Below are 18,938 nucleotides of genomic sequence, written 5' to 3'. Positions count from 1 at the left end.
TGTTTAATATTAGGTTGAGTTATTAATAGTCAAACTTCCCAACCGGTCACCAATTCTCAAACTGTTCTCATCTTCACACACTTAACTTCTTCGTTCCTTTCGGATGAACTTTCGGCATAGGACTTATCCGTTATTGATAATAGTACCTATCAATCCTATTAACCCTTGGGATATGACATCACACTTCTTTATTCTTTAAATTCCAAACAATTATTTGACTAAAGAACAATGAATACATTATCGTGTTTAATAATAAATCTAGAAACAACAAAATAATTTTTTTCATCAAAATCTAAAACCTGAAAAAACTCGTATTTCCTTGTTGATTTTGCATATCAAAAAAATTGGTAAACACGACCGTTGAAATTAGATGTAACTTTTTCCGTAGATACATTTTCATATAAAAAAGGTTTTTGTCGTATGCAACCAGAAAAACCGTTTTACCGAAACATGACGCCATTTTGCATAATATATCAAAATTCATGTTTATTAATTTTCCTAACAACTAGAACATATAATACATGGTTATCTCAAATGATTTTATTTTTTGAAATCTCTAATTTTTTCTTATATTAAAAAAAAAACTGAAAAGTCGATTCCTGGGGGGAGGGGGTGCGTGGTGCAAAAGAATAAAGGTGTGCTGAAGGCTAGGGCCTAGTCCTAACGCTGTTCCCTCACTGTCACGGTGGAGATCCCTGTGCCGAGTGCCGATGGCCAAACCGGGCATGTGCGGTCTTTTTTTGTGCCGACGGTGGCCGCCGACGCCTTTCATGTGCCGGCGGCCTTCTTCGCGGCCTGCCGTGTTCGTACATGTGCCGACAAACCTGATAAAAAAACGCCGGCGCGGGTTTTGGCCATCGGCACCTTGTGGCTTTACTGTAGTTTTTCAAGTGGGAACACTTCGTTTTAGGTGTGAAATTAAGAGATAAGTTAGGTCTGACCGCCTGTTAGACGTGTAAAATTTCAGTCCATCATTTATTTCTATAGAGATGCCCTAATTGACACATTTCTCTGCTTGTCTCCGAGGTCAAAAGTAAGCCCATTGTCGTTAGGTCTGCGCGAGACCGGCCGGAACATCTCCTCTTTGTTTTCTATAAGACCACGCGCACGCGCCACGCATAAACGCAGCCACCTGGAAAAAGCACACCGATCGATCCAGCGACATATATTGATGCAGTGTCGAGTTGACGGTGGCGACTGGCGAGTGGCGACGACCTAAGAATGTCGTCGGAGCGTAGCGGCCGTCCAGCACGCGTGTTGCGTTCCTCGTCGTCGTTGCCATTTGCAGCTAGCAGCTAGTCACCTCCCAAAAGTACGTATACGTGGGAGGAGCACCAGTGTCAGCTCCGGCGTTAAGCTCGTAGAAAAAATGAAGAGATTAAGGGATAGAAAGGAGAAGGAGATCGAAGGGATAGAAAGACAGGTACAGGTAGCCCGCAGCAAGTTAGCGCGAAATGTAATGGGAGGTGACTAGAATTTGTGACTGGGTGATGTGGAAAGCAAGGGCGATTTGTTGGCAAAGCCCGTGCGCTTTATATCCTCTTTATCTTTTGTCACTTGATCTGTTTGCGTGATCTCATAGGCATCTAAAGGTATAAACGATGCCCCCCATAGGGGGCTTCACAGAGCATCCACGTTAGGCACGTCGCTTGCACGGGTTGGGCCGCTGGCCTCGCTAGCCTTCCAGCGATTGGGCCACGCGTCGTACAGCAGTTGGACACGAAGTCGTGCGAAGAGAGACAGAACGAAAGTGAGACAAAACGAGTGCCCAGGCCAAACCCTATCCCAATCCTCCCCAATCCCGTAACCGCCGCCTCCCCAGCTCCCGCAGCAGCCGCCTCGCTCCCTGCCGCCGCCTCCCCAGCCGCAGCCGTCGCCTCACTCCCCACCGCCACCTCCCCAGACGCAGCCGTCGCCTCGCTCCCCACCGCCGATCTCCTCTCCGGCGAGCGCCGTGGGCCGCGTCCTCCCCCTCATCAAGGCCAAGGACGAGCGGTGGGGGTTGGTGTTGAACCACAAGGGCCTCACCGTGGCGGGCTCGGCGCTGCTGGCACGGCCATGCCGTGTTCATCGGCTCCGGCAAGGCAGGGGACGTGGGCGTCGGCTGCGGCCGTTCTCGGCGGCTTTCTGGCCGTGATGGGATCCAAGAGGACATGGCTGGCGCGGCCGCCATCTCCTCGGTGTTCATCGGCTCCGTCGATGCAGGGACTTGGGCATCGGCCGCTCGGCGGCACGCTGGCCGGCGGCGGTGAACACGTGGAGCCACTCTTTGAGTTCTACCACAAGATTCAGGAGGACATCGAGGCCAACCTCTCTGAACCGCCGTCCTCACCATCAAGAATATGTCCACCTACAGGTCTATAGCACACCCCTCTACCTATCAGCACAATTTTCCTCATGTTTTTTGAAGAGGATTATTATTTTCTGTTTTTGTTTCCCAAAGTCCTCCTCTGAAAACAGATCCGCACTATGTAAGGTCATGCAATTAGGTAAACCATCATGTTCCTATTTATATGTTTCCATTAATAACCATCATGTCTAAAAAGTTCCCTAGATTTTTTTGGATCATCATTACTCTCAGAAAAGCTAAAAGCTAGGTGACTAGATTTTTTGGATCATCCGGCCTAGATTTAACCTCGCTGAACATGACATTTTGGTTTGCAGATTTTGTATTGTATGGACCTCCTCTTCATGTGTTATTCAATGTCGAGCTCGACAAAGTGTAGAATTGAACTGTTGCATATGTGTCTATGAAATCTGCAGTAGGTACATGAATTTTACTTGGCATAAAGATTTCAGATTGCTGCAGATTGTTCCCTCTTTATTTTTCTGCCCTTTGCTTTATATACTGAAGCTTTGGGTATTTTTATAATCGTAGGTTGAATTTGTTGACGTTTTGTTTGACCTTTTGCAGGCTATCAGGTAAGTATCCTCCCCACAAAAAGAAACATGTAGCTATTTGATATATGAAAGAAAGCACATTACGAGCTCCCCTATTTTTACAAAAAATTCTTAATTGAAAGAGTTAAGGAAATTGGTTAATCATAGTTTATTAGCTGAACCGATTAAGATGATTTGTTAAAACAATGTCCAAGCATAGATGAATCATCCTCCGTGGATCATGGCCTTTAACCTTGCTTCTGTAATGTGACAAGCTACGATTGTCCATAGTGAGATAGCTGCTTCTTTCTTAGTAGTTGCCTAGATATTTTAAATAATTACATGAAGCCAACTTTGCTTTGGTTCCCCATAAATATAGCTGATGTATCCATCTATTTGATTTTCTGCATTTTTTTGATCTTTTGGTTCAGGAGAGATAGGAAAATATCAGAATTGAGTTGTTTCCTGAAGTAAATTAGCCAGCGGGCCTCACCCCGCGTTCCGGAAGTAGATGATAGTAGTTTCAAACTTGCTTAGATAGTATTTTCTTGAGATTTAGGATGTACCTTTTGATTCTCAGTTATCAAATGAGTGATTTATTTATTTTACTGATGGTAAGGAATGATAACTTTGGCCTATTAAAATTTTGAAGTGTTCACCATAGATTTCTAAATTCATTCATGCTGGCATAATTTATTTTGTTTCTAACTATGAACACTAATTATTCTCTGGTTTCGTCTTTACCCGTGAACGATATAACAAGACATGTTGATTCCTATGTTTTGCATCTATACCACTCTGTTTACATTAACATTAATAGACATGGAAACTATTGCAGTGGTGGTGGAGTGTCTGCTGCTGCAAAAATTGCAGTTTATTCAAAGGAACTGAAGCAAGTCTTTACAGATGTGGGAGAATCCTTGAGGATTTGATGCACAAGATCTTCTACGGAACGAAAAGAAGAGTATACAATGACCTACAGGCCTGGATAGCAAGATATAGGTAGCATTTTCTCCTTTTGCCTCTTTTTTTGCATTACTACATACTATCTTTCATTAATTTGTTTGTGCAGTTCACTATTAGCCTACGGTTCATTGAAATGACTTATTTTCGGTTTATTGCTATAGCCGGCAGGTGTATTTATGGCTACCAACTTGCATCCAGATTCCTGAACTGAATCCAGTAGCCTGTTTGGTTGGTGTCTTGTGTGTGATACGCCTGACCTGTAGACTTCCTGGGAACTGCATGTGTGTTGTTGCTGAATTTTACATGGCCACAACTTGATTGCTCTAACGCTGCATGCTCCCATGTGAGCTTCATTATTATCAAGCTGAGTTAGGATTTCGTCAGTATTAACATTGAAGTGAAGAATTGGCTGTACCATAGCATGTTTAGAACCCTGCATCATTGTTGTTGTTAACATGAGCGCATATTCTTTTTTGTGTGCATTTATTTGAAGATGTTAAGGTGTGATCCCAACTGCTTAGGTTTGAGTGGTAGCAGCTTTTTACACTGTCGGTGACAAGGTTTCAGTAGTTGCCTATGTGGTGCAGGTGCTCCCGTGCCTCTGCCTGCACCTCCTCTATGAGCTCACCTCCTCTGCTATTCTGGCCTGGCCTGGCCATGTCCTCCCGCAGCGTGGTGCGGTGGTAGGCTATGGTTTTCTGGCCCCTGCTACAGGTAGCTTGCTCTCCTTAGACAATGGCCACCGTGAGCTTACTATGAAGTTCGCAACTTTTTTTCACTCCATTGCCTTACCAAGGTAATACACTAGATTTATCCAGGAGGTGTTCGACGGTAATATAAATTGTTTGCTCTTATCAATCTTTACTAATGTGCATGTTGTTAGGCTCTCCTTTGTTACTAAAATACAGTTCATAAAATTTAGAAGAATATTGTGCAATTTTTCTTTTCTTTATAAGAAATATGGTGACTAAAACATAGGCCTGGATAAATAAATGTGGGGTCTCATCAATTTTCTCTTTATCCTCTGAACTGCTGCAAATTTTTAAAAGATGCTTAGGCTACATGTAGTCTAATTCCAGAGAGTGAGTTTTCTCAGTATTTGCTCTTTAGAAAATGATGAGAAGAACTAATATTATTAAGATATCCAACTGCGTTCCAATATAGATTCCATCATGAAATTTAGTTCATAGTGAATCTGATGTTTCACAATTCTGCTGTTCCCAAGCATTTGGTGTTCTGCTTATTCTGTACTCTTTACCTCAGAGATAAGGAGATTGTGATAGCTGCAGCTGAAGATGGATAAAGGGGTACTGAAAAACTTGCGTAAGCCATATATTTGAAGGTATATTGTTTCCACTTTCTTCTATCCTTTTTGTTCCTGGTCTAATTTGATGGGAGGTTTTTATCGAGCCATTTCCAAATTTCTTTTACTAGATATTATTGGAAGGATCAGTATGGTCTCAGACATCATAGTTGTCCACACCATGCATCAGAAAATGCCTACGAACCCGAGACGATTATGCTCAAGGATCCTCTGGTTTCTTTTACGGAAGATGATTCTGCTGATGATTTATGTACCTTACTGTTTCTGGCTGTGTAAATCTGCAAGGGCAATGCAATGTGGCTGGCTCTTTCAGATGAGCGTGCGGTTCATTTTGATGCAGAATCAGTATGTGCTATATGACATAAAGAGCCAATCATTACTATTTTGTGGGAACATCACCTAAGACAGCTCATGGTACTCCTGCTCATCGCTTCTTAATAATCTGTATAGTTTGGTGAATTCATATTTCATATTTATTGCACTAAAGCTTCCATTCTCTCCTTGTGTTCGTTTTATTGGTAAGTGCAAGTTACAAAAATTTCAGCTTTGTTGACATTGACAAGGGGCTGTGGACCTGCAGTTCTTCACGAATGATGAGGCCGCGGTGAGAGAGAGGTTTCATGTTTTGGTATCATTATGTCCACTGCTAATTTCTGTGGTGAATTTTGCTTCAATATATTTTTTATTTATCCTACTACCTTATTATCACATAACTATTGTAATAATAATTGGAAGTCTACTTATGTTTCTAATAGTTTTCGACAGGAAAATCAAGGCTGAGCTTTTAATTACATTTAGGTTCAAGAAAAACATTCTCCCTCCGATCCATATTGTACATAAGTACAAAGTTTCTGGCACTTATTATTGATCGGAGGGAGTAACTGATTCATTAATATGTGGAAAGACACCGGAATGTATGCCTTAATATATGCAATCATTGGTATTTGTTTCTATTCTTTTATAACTTAGTAGTTCCTAGCTAGCTATATATGGCACATGCAATAGTAGTACTGCTAAATATGCAATCATTAATATTTGTTTCTATTCTCTTATATTTTTATCATATAATTGAGAGCATAGTTTTTGGCATATCTCTGAATTCATTAATATTTCATCGAAGGCTTCTTCAGATGGCCTGATCTCTGAATTCTGTACTGATAAAAGTCTTCGTATTCTGTGCGTTTAAATATATGCTTTGGGATGGCTAAATAAATGAATATGCTGGGAACTTATGAAGCTGGAATAATTATACTTACCTGGGCTTCTACCATTTGACCAATTGCCTGCCTAATTTTTGTCCTCATATTTTGTTCAACCGAATCCTGGTGAGTAACATGGTACCCTTCTACAGACCCCTGTTTCTTGATTAGATTGCAGTGAAAGAATTATTATGCAGTTCTTAGAGAATTAATGTATTATTTAAATTCAATGGATGCATTTTAGTAAATTACGCATATCTTGATCGTTGTTGTTGCAAGTGGCTTGGTGAGAAAAGATAGATAATGTAGGGCGGTTATATGCTTGCCGGACGTGGACACATATGCATGGTGCAGATGACCAAACAGATGCACGCCAATGTGCCTCTTTCTATTGATTTTTTATAAAATATATTTATCCTGAAAAAAGGAACAAATATGTACTTTGTTATGTTACTTTGTTTCTCTGTATTGTAATAAATAATATATAAAAATTGCAAAAGGTTCAGTTGGCACAAAAACTTGCATTTTATTTTTTTGAAATTAATTGAATATGAAGCCAACTACTCAGATGCGTCCAGTCTATATTTATTATGGGGGTCTTTCATTTAGCTTCTAATGGCTGCTTGCCAGCTAATAGAAATAATATTTTTGTTGTTTCTTGGCTGAACTTTTCCCATATCATGAAGTTGAGCTTTCTCGAATTGTTTGCTTGCCAAATTTTCTTCTTCAGTTGTACTTGTGATTGATCAACGGTTTGCTCATGGTTTCATTTGGTGTATAATTCTACCACAGGTGTCGGGATGCAGAGGCGAGTAGCAAGCTTTTTAAGTTGCGACTCAAAAGTGAATCGCCAACCCCCTGCAACTCATTGTGTAGCCGACAAAAATCGTTTTATAGTCATCACAAGTCGTTGTATAGTCGCGAGCAAATATACAACGACTCGGTGGCTGTACAACGACTCAAAGAGAAGTTGATATTTAATGCCTACAGATGCTGGCTGTAGCTATTCAGTGTCTAAATTACCATCGGCAGTCAAAGGAAATACGAAGAAAAATTTGTTCAGGGTACATTGTGTTACTGCTACGTTATGTGTGCTTTTTATTATTAGCATGTGGTATTGTATTGTGCTATAGTTTGTTTGTACTGCTTTGGCTAAATACAGTTTACCGGTGACTATTCCTTATTTTTGTGCATTTAGTCTTTTTGTACAGAAATAACAAAGCTTAAGGGATCCTATTTTATAATAGGTAAGTTGAATATAAGGTTCCTGAGTCTATGCTCCATATTGTTTTTGTAGCTATGATCAGCGCGGTGAAGACCATCATTATTTTTGTCTATCTGTGTGTTTTCTCCTAATGTTGTTTCACTCTACGCAGCGGCAAGTTATGATTTACTACACGCTGCGGCAAGATATGGTCTCTATATGCTTAATTTTTACTTTTCTTTTTCGATTACACTTCATTTAGGCACGCAGGGTGAACAGAACTCACTTTACTTAATAAACTGAAGATAGATCTGAAAGCGCCACGATTTTCCCTCTCTAATTATCTGAGAGTTTGCTTGGCCAACCAGATAACACATACGAGAAAGAGGATCATACCGATCAGTTGCATGCCTACCTTTTCCCTCCTGGTGATCCATAAATTGATGCCCACAGAGCTCCTCATCTCAGTCCGGAGTCCTGGTCCAGCTTCTAATCCTGAATCCTACTGTTCCTGTACGTATCCAATCTCCACTGGTGCTCATGAGCCGCATCGTTGCTCTTCAAGTTCAAAGCTGCACAACGTCGGTCAGGTATCTAAAGGTATAATAGCTGCCCCCCCATGGGGGTCTCACAGCGCTTTGACCTTCTCAGCCGTCGGATCCTCAAGTCAGTGCAATCTGGTCCGTTCATTGTTGCCTCCCCTCCCACTAGATAAAACCATGCAATGGCCATGTGCTACCCGCCTCTGGCTGCTGTTGGGTCCCACCATCGTTCGGGCCCGCATGTTGGTGACTGCGGGTGAGAATGGTTTCGGTTAGGCCCGTGGTTGGGCAGGACAAAAATCCCCTTCCCGTGGAGACAAAAAGGCCATCTCCTAATCTCAAAAAAAAAAGGTCATCTCCTCCAATCCCCTCCCGTTCTTCTCCTCCACTCCCCTCCCATGCTTCTCAAACCCTAGCCAATCCCCATCGCGCTGCTGGTCTTCCTCCCTGGCTCCCGCTCTCCATGGACGCGTCCCTCTCCCTCCTTGATCTCCTCTCCCGGTGCTCGTCCCCGGAGTAGCGCAGTCGGTGGAGGCGTGCGGGAATGGCGCCGCTGATGGTCTCGCGGGCGCGAGGGAGGGCGCGCGGGAGCCCGCGCGGCCGGCCAGGCTCCCTCTCCTCCAGCCCTCCCTTTCCCCTTGGCCGGAGCAGAAGAAGGCAGCAGGGCCTCCACCACGCCCCTCCCTACTCGCCCCCAGCTCGACCTGCTGCTGCGAGCATTAGGAGCAGCCCTCTCTACTGATTACCATTCCCATGGAAGCTTCTTCCTCCGTATCAATGGCTCCTCCAGCTCTCCGTCCTCTCTATCCCCCCTCTCCCACTTTCTCTCTCTCAATTGAATCTCTGAAATGTTTGTGTTTGTGCTGATTTTGGGTGCAGGTTTTCTCCATGTCCCCCTTTGCTACAGATCTAGGTATGTGCACAACTTTTGCCTCACTTCGTAGTTGAATGAGTAGAACAATGAAATTAAATCGACCACTGGTTTGTCTTTTGGGGAGTATTGATTGATTTCCCACTAAAAAATATATTGCCTTATTCTGGAGTGTTAAAAAATAATGGGGCAACTATTGCATATGTTTGCTTTTTATAATATTGCACACGCTCTGAAATTTTTTTTCTCAATACTATATGCGGAAGATTTTATTCTTACTAATTTTGAGGTTAACCTGTTTAATTGGTGAAGTCTAACCACTGCTGAAAGATGGTGTGTATAAGACCCCAGTAAGTACGCCCATGTTTTGGTTCAGAAAAGTACACGCATGCTGTCCATGTGAAATATATACATCCAATGAACTTTGGTTTATCAAGTGTTACTAATTCCATGTGATCTTTTGTTTTTCTCTAATTCAGATGTTTCACTACAGTTGTGAAAAGGTAAACGCAGCTGCAGTGTCCTCCTGTGCTATGCTGAATTAGAAACTCATTAATATATGTTTTCATTTGCACATCATTTGCTTGATGACCTTATTGAATGATATTTTGTTTTAAATCTGTGCAATTGAAAGTCGGGGCTGATGTCTCGAGCATCAGGACTGTAGCATCACCCCGTCGGTGGAGGACGCCAAGCCTGTCGCTACCCATTATCCAAGTTGTCACCGGCGATGAGAAATTATCCGGAGCTTAGGCAACCATAACGTCTCCAAATCCTCAAACAATCAGGTAGAACCTTACGCTTGCGCCAAGAATCTGTTTTCTGGCTTGCTTTTGTGTTGGTCTGATACATGGTTGTGAGAATATAAAATAAGAATTTAGATGGAAAAGGGAAACACCACTTTAGCTTATCAAGGTGTTAAGGTACCCTTGTGCATCAATTCTTGCCAGATTTAGAGTTGGCATAGATATCAAGTGAGGAAGGAAACGATTTGGTTAGCATTTATGTGCACATTTTAGGTCATAGCATATAACTATAAGGACCTGTTCATGACATTTATATACATTCTTAATACTTGATTTCAGGATTCTTAATCATCATTCAGGCTTATTCGGGCGAAAGCCGCTCATTTTGTGTGCAAGGTGATGATTTATCTGTACCAGGATGACGAATATTTTCTGTTCAATCCTGCCTGGTTTAGTTAGTTTATGTTGCGGTTTCTTTTGGTGTGTAACTGGTTTTCGTGGTTCAGTTAATAGTCTCGGCCAGTTTCATTTTTCAAACGATTGCTACTCTAATTTATTTACTGTCCATGGTAGGCCACAGCTGGTGGTGAAGGTAAAATTGTAGTTTCGTAAGTGGATTTTCCAGTTATATGTCACAGCAGTATTCTTCGCTAGAATAAGTCGTAGGTCTCATATAATCCAAGCAGTCAATTGGTTTGTTGCGATGATTGTAGTGGCTCATATTATTTTGAAATTGGATCTTTCTGGTACAATGTTCAGTCTTTTCTAAATGTTGTTTTACTATGCCACGACATAAATAAAGCATGGTTGTGTATTTTTGATAATTAGTGTTGGAGTTAAGCACACATTTTTTAAATGCTACACCTATTGTGTGAGGAGTGGGATTGGCTGTCGGATAATCGGTTGGTGGCCGAGCGAAGTAGCCTAGGCCGCTGCTTGCTGTGTGTCGCCGCTGGTGAGTGTCCTCCACCCTGCACATCTCCTATCCTGTGAGGATTTTGCACTATCACTTCCTAATGTTTTCTCATGAATCACATAGGAGGATTTTAAGCTTGGCTGGTGAACTGCCATCTCCACTTGGAAAACACTGTGTGAGGAGTGAGGTGTGCAATTGTTCCAATTCTATCTTCCACTACCCCCTTTTGGTTTAATTCCCTAATATTTCATCTTTGTTCATTTAGATTCTTTTTATTTATGCCTACAGGTTGTTTCATGAAAACGAAAGTGGGATGGAGGGGAAGATTGACCTATGTACTATTCATTCCCCTCAATAGATTTTATTTTCTGAAATCTAGCTTAAAATATGTGACTTACATGTACACTATATTGTCCCTTGATTGTGACTTTTCTATACAAGCTATTATTTTCTAAATAGATGAGTTATTTATGCGAGGCTTTTTGAGAAAATCGTCGATGGGAGCAGCTGCTAATGAATTTCCTTTCTATATCTCATATTGTTTAGCAGGGGGAGTAATGAGAAGTGCCAATTATTGTGATTAGAGGAAAATTCATAGGATGCAATAATTTTCATGCCCTGTATCTATAGACTTGGAAGAAGCCAGTTGTATCTATAGACTGTGGCTGATGACCCCCTTCTGACCGCAGGCCGACCAATTTTGCAGCATGCAATCTAAAAATAATCTTCATCTAATCTTTTTGTCTACAAGTTTATAGGTTTACTACCAGATTTCGATATTCCGCTCAGAAAAGTTCTCCATCCATAACCTGGTGACTTTTGTGTACTATAGACTACTGCCGGCGGCGCCGCTCATGCCTGTTCATTGTCCCGTGCCCGCAGGTACGCGCTGGATGTTAACTTTGAGAGGATGGATAACGTGGTGACGCATCCCCAGCCGGTCGGGGAGGCACCCTGATATTCAACCGGAAGAAACTACCATGCTCCTCGAGTAAGAGCTGCACTGGGGCAACGGATTCTCCCAGATCTTGCTAGGAAAACAATCTGAAGGTGCTACTGGTTTCTCATTGCTAATGAATTTGGTAGATTCACAGATTCCCCATTGCTTGACCAGGCAAGAGGACTGGAATCTTCGCTGCCACTCGATGGAGGAGGGGGTACGCGGGCTTCAAATGGAGGTGCATCATTTAGGATATCTGATGTGTCGCCGCCACCTGGAGTCGCCTCGCCATCGTGGTTGTTACCATTGTCTAACAAGGTACCTTCGCATAGTTGCTTGTTGTGTGCGACCTGTGTGCTGGCTACTATATATGCATGTGTGTGCGCCTAGATATCTGCCTATTTGATTGCTTGTGGGGTGATCTTGATCTCTTGGCCTGTTTGCCTAGCCATTTGTCTATTTGATTGCCTGTGTGGTGATGTTGATCTACTATCTTGCTTGCTTCCTACTAGGTTGGTGATTGATGCTACTGGTTTTCTCATTGCTAATGAATTTGTTAGATTCACAGATTCCCCACTGCTTGACCAGGCAAGAGGACTGCGGAATCGTCGTTGCCGCTCGATGGAGGAGGGGGTGCGCGGGTTTCAAATGGAGGTGCAGCATTTAGGGTCTCTGATGTGTCGCCTCCACCTGGAGTTGTCTCGCCATGGTGATTGTTACCATTGCCTAACAAGGTACCTTCTCATAGTTGCTTGTTGTGTACGACCTGTGCGCTGGCTTCTATATATGCATGTGTGCTTGCCTAGCTGTCTGCCTATTTGATTGCTTGTGGGGTGATGTTGATCTGCTGGCTTGCTTGCCTAGCCGTTTGCCTATTTGATTGCCTGTGGGGTGATGTTGATCTACTGGCTTGCTTGCTTCCTGCTAGGTTGGTGATTGATGCTACTGGTATTTAACTTGAGGGATGCATAATTCAGGATGGATTTCTGGTTTGGGTGATCTTCTTATGGCCATCGGTACATCTGCAGGTAAATTGGCTAAATGAGGTTGGCTGAGCACAACGAATCTCTGTTCCATGCCACGTCTCGGTTTCCCTAGACTAATGCATACCATCCCATGTTTAATTCTTGTGAAGCTAAAGTAGCAGCTTTGGTTTGTTCCTAGGTCTACTTGATTAGATTATGATAGTTGCTTCGAATAAATGCATATGTTAGGAAATGAGTAAAAGTATTTTGTATTTAGAACAGAAGCAATGTTTTTTCTCCATTATATCCACTAGAGAGGTTTATGATTTGGATGGTTAACCTATTGGCATGACAGTAGATGTTTTCAATGATGAATCTTTGGGTTATACTTTAAATATCAAGGACCTCATCAATTTGGACATGACCAACAGATTCCGCTATGACACCGCTGGGCAGCACGATGACGGAGGCCTGAAGTGTATGACCAGCAACAGCATCCATGGGCAGCATCTGCTGGCACAATGAAGAAAGTAGGCAATGTTTTATTGTAGCTTGGTTAGTTCGTTATAGTTGTAACCTATGGATTTGGTTTTACCTTTGCAATCTCTTATATTCGCTCTACAGGTAATTCTGAATTTGGTTTTAGTTACTTAAGGGGAAAATGTGCATTGCCTATAGATTGTATCAAAACAGCAGAATGTAGCATATGTAGAAAAAAGAACGATTTCTAACCAAGCGAGTTTGTTTATTTTTTGGGCATTCAATTGATGCATAGCATTAGTTGATGAAAGATGCATGCTATTTTTTATGTTCAGAAGTATTTATTAAGATGGCCGCCTACCATTTTTCATTTACTTCTTCACATCTTATATCCATTAAGTAGCTAGATCCAATTTCTGTTATGGACATCTTCTATGCCATCCATGGTTAGTACAGATTTTGTCATCCGATTGTTCTCTTCCTATATGTGACAGGTTTAGTACTTGGTTTTCTTTACAGCTGCTTAACAATGGATTTCGATCCTGTGAATTGATGTAACAAATAAATTTTTCAATGTCAGCTGCAGCAAGATATAGGTGTTGTACCCAACATTGTTTCTATAGGTATTCTTGTTGTGCATTACAATGTTGTTTTCTTAATTTATCTTTCAAAAAGGACATCACAATGCTATCGATGGCTCAGCTCCAGCAATATCTAACAGCCTGTTTTACCTTTATTTCAGTTGAGTTATCTATTATACATCACACTGTCCACTGATGCATATTTGAAGTTTTTTAAAATCTATTGAAATTGAAGGGAAATAGGGATACAAGCAACATGCATCTTTTATGCTATTTTCTTATTCCATATACAGTTGGTTGTAGTTTCTTGAAAGTAAAGTGAGGTAAATATATGTTGGTTGTAGCAAAATCTAACTAGCACTGCTATTATCGCCTTTATTTTAGGTGATTTTCCTACCGCACATCACAATTTCTGGTGACTTCATATCTGAAGTTTGTTGTAGTTTTTAGAAATGAAGTAAAATATGGACGTAGGCAGCATGCCGGTGTATACTTTTTCGAAGCTGGTGTACTTAACCTGCCCATACCTAAAAAGCATGAAATATTTGGTATGAAGTAGTAAAAAAACGTTATTATGTTGTGCTCTTCCACTCTTTAGATTATCTTAGCTCCATATATGTTTCCTAAATTGCAATGATAGACAAAACTCTATTAGGCTAATACTGAAACATCACATTATTTATCATCACATTGCATGGTGAAATTTATTTTCTTACCGGCAGTATCATTGTCAAAGAAGAATAGCCAGGCTTCTTACTTAAGGATAAAATAATATACACTAACTCTAGGGTTTTACGTTGCTTAATTATAATACTCACTGCAGTAAATAAAAAATGCATTCCATATAGATTCTGCTGTCCTTATATAGGACTGTATTTTATCAGGTGCGCCCTCTCACAAAGAACTCACAGAATTGGGCATTCATTCCAATTTTAGCAACCAATTGCTATCGTAGGTATGAGTACTACAAATACATTTTTCTCATCGGTTACTTCACTTTTGCTATTCCACCTTTTATAATTAGAACTTTTTTGTAGAGATATATCCATCTATGCAAGGGTCAGAATGAATGGTGGAAGCAGGTGTTGTCTGCATACCAAGGTAATTTTTTAGTGGCAGTAAGCAGAATGAAACATGACCGTGTTGCACTTCTTCATCCTGCATACAATGCATAACCACTCTCAATGTAAGAGGGTGCCAGCTTGTATAGTGGTTAAATCTATCGCCAACAAGCTGGTTATATGTCATGGTATGACTGCTAATTTGTCTACCGCCGAAAAAGTTACGATTTCCTTTTCAGAGAATCATTACGAACTATTAATCTTGGTGGAGGAGAAGAAACTTTGTGCACTAATTGTTGTGCCTACCGGACCTGCAAGTGACACATTAGTACACCTAAGAACTATAATTGTTGATGAACAGTCGTTATCCATTACATTAAAAGAACTACCCTTGCATATGTGGACAAGTAATATTGTTGAGCTTGGACCTTATTTTGCAATAGAGCACATCAAAAAATAAATAAGGCAATGGAAAACCCATCTAGCTATACATGATTGCTATCCAGGTTCGTGAAAATGATACCACAGCAACTTCAATAGACGGCTGTCTGGCTCTAAGTTCTTAAGCAAATGTACCGTTTTTGTGGGAAAATCGGACTATGTCCATGAAGTAGTGTTCGGACCCACCTATTGAAATATATTCTTCAGCGGTGGTTTTGCATCCTTGGCCAGTACTTATTATTCATCATACATACACACAGATGTTCGTGTGCGAGTTAAGCTTTTGAAATGATATTGATTTTTTTTCTACGCCTTACCAAACACTATCCTTTCATATTATTAGATTATAGGTATATGTATTTTGGATAATCAGTTTATTAACATTGTTTTTCACTTTTCTTTTTTCTACAGAATTCAATTTCTACTGATGACATTGAGTTTTCTGCTCATTCGATTTGTTGTTGGAGTTTCTCATGGCAATATGCCGGATAGCTGCCTCTGGAATACAAGTGCAGCCAGTAGTTTGTATTGGGACCTTTTGAGATCATGTGTTCTGTTTGTATGGATGCTATGGAGCTGTTTTAATTGCAACGCTTCAGTTTTAGCATATCAGCTTATCTTAGCAAGATGGCATTAATTACTGGATATGCAAAACCAGGATTTTAACACAGAAACCCCGGTGCCAATAAGTAGATAGATACAACTGATTGCAGGAGCTTGATATTTCTTAAGTACCAAACTTCAAGTATCTGCAGATGACTGTACTGCTTAGGCTACCTACAAGAACTACCGCACTTCAAGAATAAATTAGCAGTTGATATATGCCATGTTCAGTGACCCCTCTTCTGTAATTTAGTGTCCATTTCTATGTTTGTCACATAACCAGTATCTATTGGAGAACTTCTGCTTCTTTTGTTTCAATATTATCTCTTACTTTTCTGCTTGGTTCCTTTGGCAATGAGCTATCTTTATATATAATTGGTTTTGCCTTACTTTTCTAGATTTAGTATATTTATATACTGTCCAAAACAAGAATCAATAAATTATCCAACTCGAAAATAAAATTCAGTAGACTACGGTCACTTTTCTCCTGAAACATTTTCTTATTAGTTTCCTTTATTTTGATGGTACTAGCTAATATGCAAACACAATAGTTCAGTTGTTCACAGCAAAATAGTACTATGCTGTCAAATTGACATTCAAATTATATAGCCCACTTTTCAGATGTTGATGCTTCTAGCGTTGCAGAGCAAGATACTCGCTTTCAGTATAAGGCTTTACAGTAATTATTCAAGAAATATTAACATACCAGTCAGCTGATGGATCTGCTTGCATCGCTTGGACTGGTCGCTTCAATCGTTTCCCCCAATTCGCTTTTTGCTCCTCTCCATCTGCCGCAGCCTGCTACACTGATAGTGCTTCTTCGCGTTCCGCTGCTCTTCCTGCCGATGCTTGGTAAGTTGGTAGTACTACTGACCGGTCCTTCTTCACGTTCTGCTACTCTCCATCCGCTGCCGACTATCACCACCAGCCGCTGGTTCGTCCTCTCTAAGATCGTTGATGAACTTAGCGACACCGAGCTGTCGGATCTTGGCCTGCAGCTAGCCGCATCGGTGGAGACGGCGGCAGGGTGTAACTCTCATGTGCATCCTCCGCGCCCTCTTCCTTGGGCAGCAGCACGCCATCGTCCTGCGTGCCAGTACACCGCTGCCCAACATCTCCCTTGCCGCCGCGGGCCCTGTTGTCGATACCAACCCCTGCCATCGCACGCCACGTGCTGCCGGAATCGCCGCCGAGTTTTTGAGACGCGGAGCTGCGCCGCGGGAGATCGGGAGGAGGGAGGACAGTGACAGTGTGGTACTGTGGTGGGCGGAGGAGGTGTCGCCTGGTGGCTTGGTTGGAGCACACAGAGCTCGCTCGCTCCATGCCCAGGATAAAATAAAATAAAAAATCGAGTAGAACGAGCCAAGTTTGCATGCAGGCACGCGTCACCGTCTTCCTTCCTGCTACGTTCCACGTGAGGCTTCGGTTGCCCAGTGTCCTTGTCGTGTGACCGACGAGTTCACACAAAGCATCGTCGACAAATTTTACGCTATATGCCAGAACTCAATTCGGCTCCTGGATCTGTATGACCTCTCTACTAAAAAAACATATTTTAAAGTATTAAAATATTTTAACAAAAGAAATTACAGGTATATTTTTATAATATATGTTTGTTCGTTAAGTTTCACGAAAAACCCATAGTTTCTGACTTTCTGTAGTCTATGTAAAAAAGAGAAAACTTATATTGTGATACGGCTTTGTTTCAGCACTGAATTTTATCTTTTTTACACACGCGACACGACAAGTTGATTTTTCATGAAACGATACTGTGAGCGCGTAGCACATGAAGATGTACGCGCGAATTTTTTGTTTCAATTTTTTTAACATTTTAAATATATCTAACATGCATTTCAAAATAAAGGAACCATATACTCCCATGTGCCAAAGCATCACCCTCCGTTCTATGACATGTACAAATAACTTTAAGAGCTAAAACACCCTGTAGGAGAGGGAAATTTCCTTTGTACACACCCACAATTTTAACGAAGAACAAGTGCATAACTCTCCTCAAAAGGAGACGGCTAGCTACTAGAGGTGAAAGGACATAATAAATGCTTAATGTGTAAACTAAAACAAGCACATGAGACTACCCACAATGGGAGTATCATAGGTAGTATCATGCATTCCATGCATGCAAAATGCTGATGTGGCAGTGCATTTAAGGATGAGAGAGAGGGTACTAGTATCATAGGTAGATACTGTATCATAGCACATACTACTAAAAAAATTAATGTCAAGTAAATCTTGTACATATATTTGCATTGAGATTCTACAAAACAATTAATATATGAAGACTATGATACTAGTATATGATACCTTGCATTGTGGAGATAGTAACATCTAGTAGTATCATACGCATGATACTTCTATATGATACTATGCATTGTGACTAGTCTAAAGTAGAAAAGACTTGCTAGAGGCTGGTTTCTTTTTGTGAGGCATATGTTTTTATTCTCTAAACAAGTGCTCAATATAATGTATCTTAATTATTTTGTTGGATAGAGCACACTGACGCGGTTTGGAACAAGCTCTTTTTTCTATTTTTAAAGACTTGAGCTTCACCTTAAACATGAACATGCCATTTTAGAAAAGAATTAGGAGAAAATGAGGAACATTACTTCTCTTAGATCTAGAACCAAGGTACATTATGGTGATTTATTATATCGAGCATGGGTTAATCTTCTACTCTTAATGTTTCTTTGATCTAATTGTTGCTTAATTTACCTTTACAGTTGTAGTAATATTAATTTTTGGTGGTGCAAGTACCTATTAGGTTTACACGTTTGTGTGTGTCGTGGCCTCTAAAGACCATGCTGCGACAATGGCCATAGGCAGCTCCTATTTTACTGATTGTATATGTGTTTGCTACACCGTTCATGATTTCTCATGCTTTAGCATAATTTTATCCAATAACCTTCATTTTCCACCAGCTTTTTTTATTGTTGTTATAAGAAATATAAATCACCCCTAATTCCACGGGAACATTGGCACTAACTTCACGGGACCGTGCGCCAAGGCGCACATCAAAATCTAGTATAGGTAAGTATTAGGTAGCTTCCCCGACTTGCAGGGTACCGCACCAGCCGCGGTGGCTCCACTTCGCTCGGACCGCGGCAGCTCCACTCCGTTCTCCTTTTTTGGTTGCCTTTTTTTTTGTCCATCCGCTCCTTCAGAGCAAGCGATTCTCTCTACTCTGTCGATACTACCGAAATCAGCTTG

At 41.2% G+C, this 18,938-nt stretch overlaps 2 long non-coding RNA genes across 18 annotated transcripts; both read left to right on the top strand.

The window, feature by feature from the left end:
* The first annotated feature begins 1,607 nt into the window (after positions 1-1,607).
* On the top strand, positions 1,608-7,650 carry LOC127332324 (uncharacterized). 9 transcript variants are annotated; one of them, XR_007870395.2, is made up of 6 exons: positions 1,608-2,356; positions 2,665-2,766; positions 2,879-3,882; positions 4,434-4,560; positions 5,110-5,188; positions 5,281-7,650. It is a non-coding gene; the product is annotated as an uncharacterized lncRNA (long non-coding RNA). The 9 variants fall into 9 exon arrangements; XR_007870398.2 differs by having other exon boundaries at positions 1,614-2,356; positions 3,719-3,882; XR_007870394.2 differs by having other exon boundaries at positions 1,615-2,766; positions 2,879-2,922; positions 3,719-3,882.
* An 815-nt stretch (positions 7,651-8,465) lies between these two features.
* Positions 8,466-16,059, top strand: LOC127332323 (uncharacterized). 9 transcript variants are annotated; one of them, XR_007870380.2, is made up of 15 exons: positions 8,466-9,028; positions 9,466-9,489; positions 9,621-9,774; positions 10,072-10,128; positions 10,561-10,687; positions 10,772-10,835; positions 10,937-10,983; positions 11,531-11,639; positions 11,763-11,906; positions 12,157-12,322; positions 12,517-12,616; positions 12,985-13,656; positions 14,499-14,569; positions 14,652-14,715; positions 15,528-16,059. It is a non-coding gene; the product is annotated as an uncharacterized lncRNA (long non-coding RNA). The 9 variants fall into 9 exon arrangements; XR_007870381.2 differs by lacking the exon at positions 8,466-9,028 and adding an exon at positions 9,308-9,336; XR_011744263.1 differs by lacking the exon at positions 8,466-9,028 and adding an exon at positions 11,338-11,406 and having other exon boundaries at positions 9,352-9,489.
* Positions 16,060-18,938: the final 2,879 nt, after the last annotated feature.

The sequence above is a fragment of the Lolium perenne genome, chromosome 4, assembly GCF_019359855.2.
Source record: "Lolium perenne isolate Kyuss_39 chromosome 4, Kyuss_2.0, whole genome shotgun sequence".
In the NCBI taxonomy this organism is placed as follows: domain Eukaryota; kingdom Viridiplantae; phylum Streptophyta; class Magnoliopsida; order Poales; family Poaceae; genus Lolium; species Lolium perenne.
This window is presented reverse-complemented; position numbering and strand designations above follow the sequence as displayed.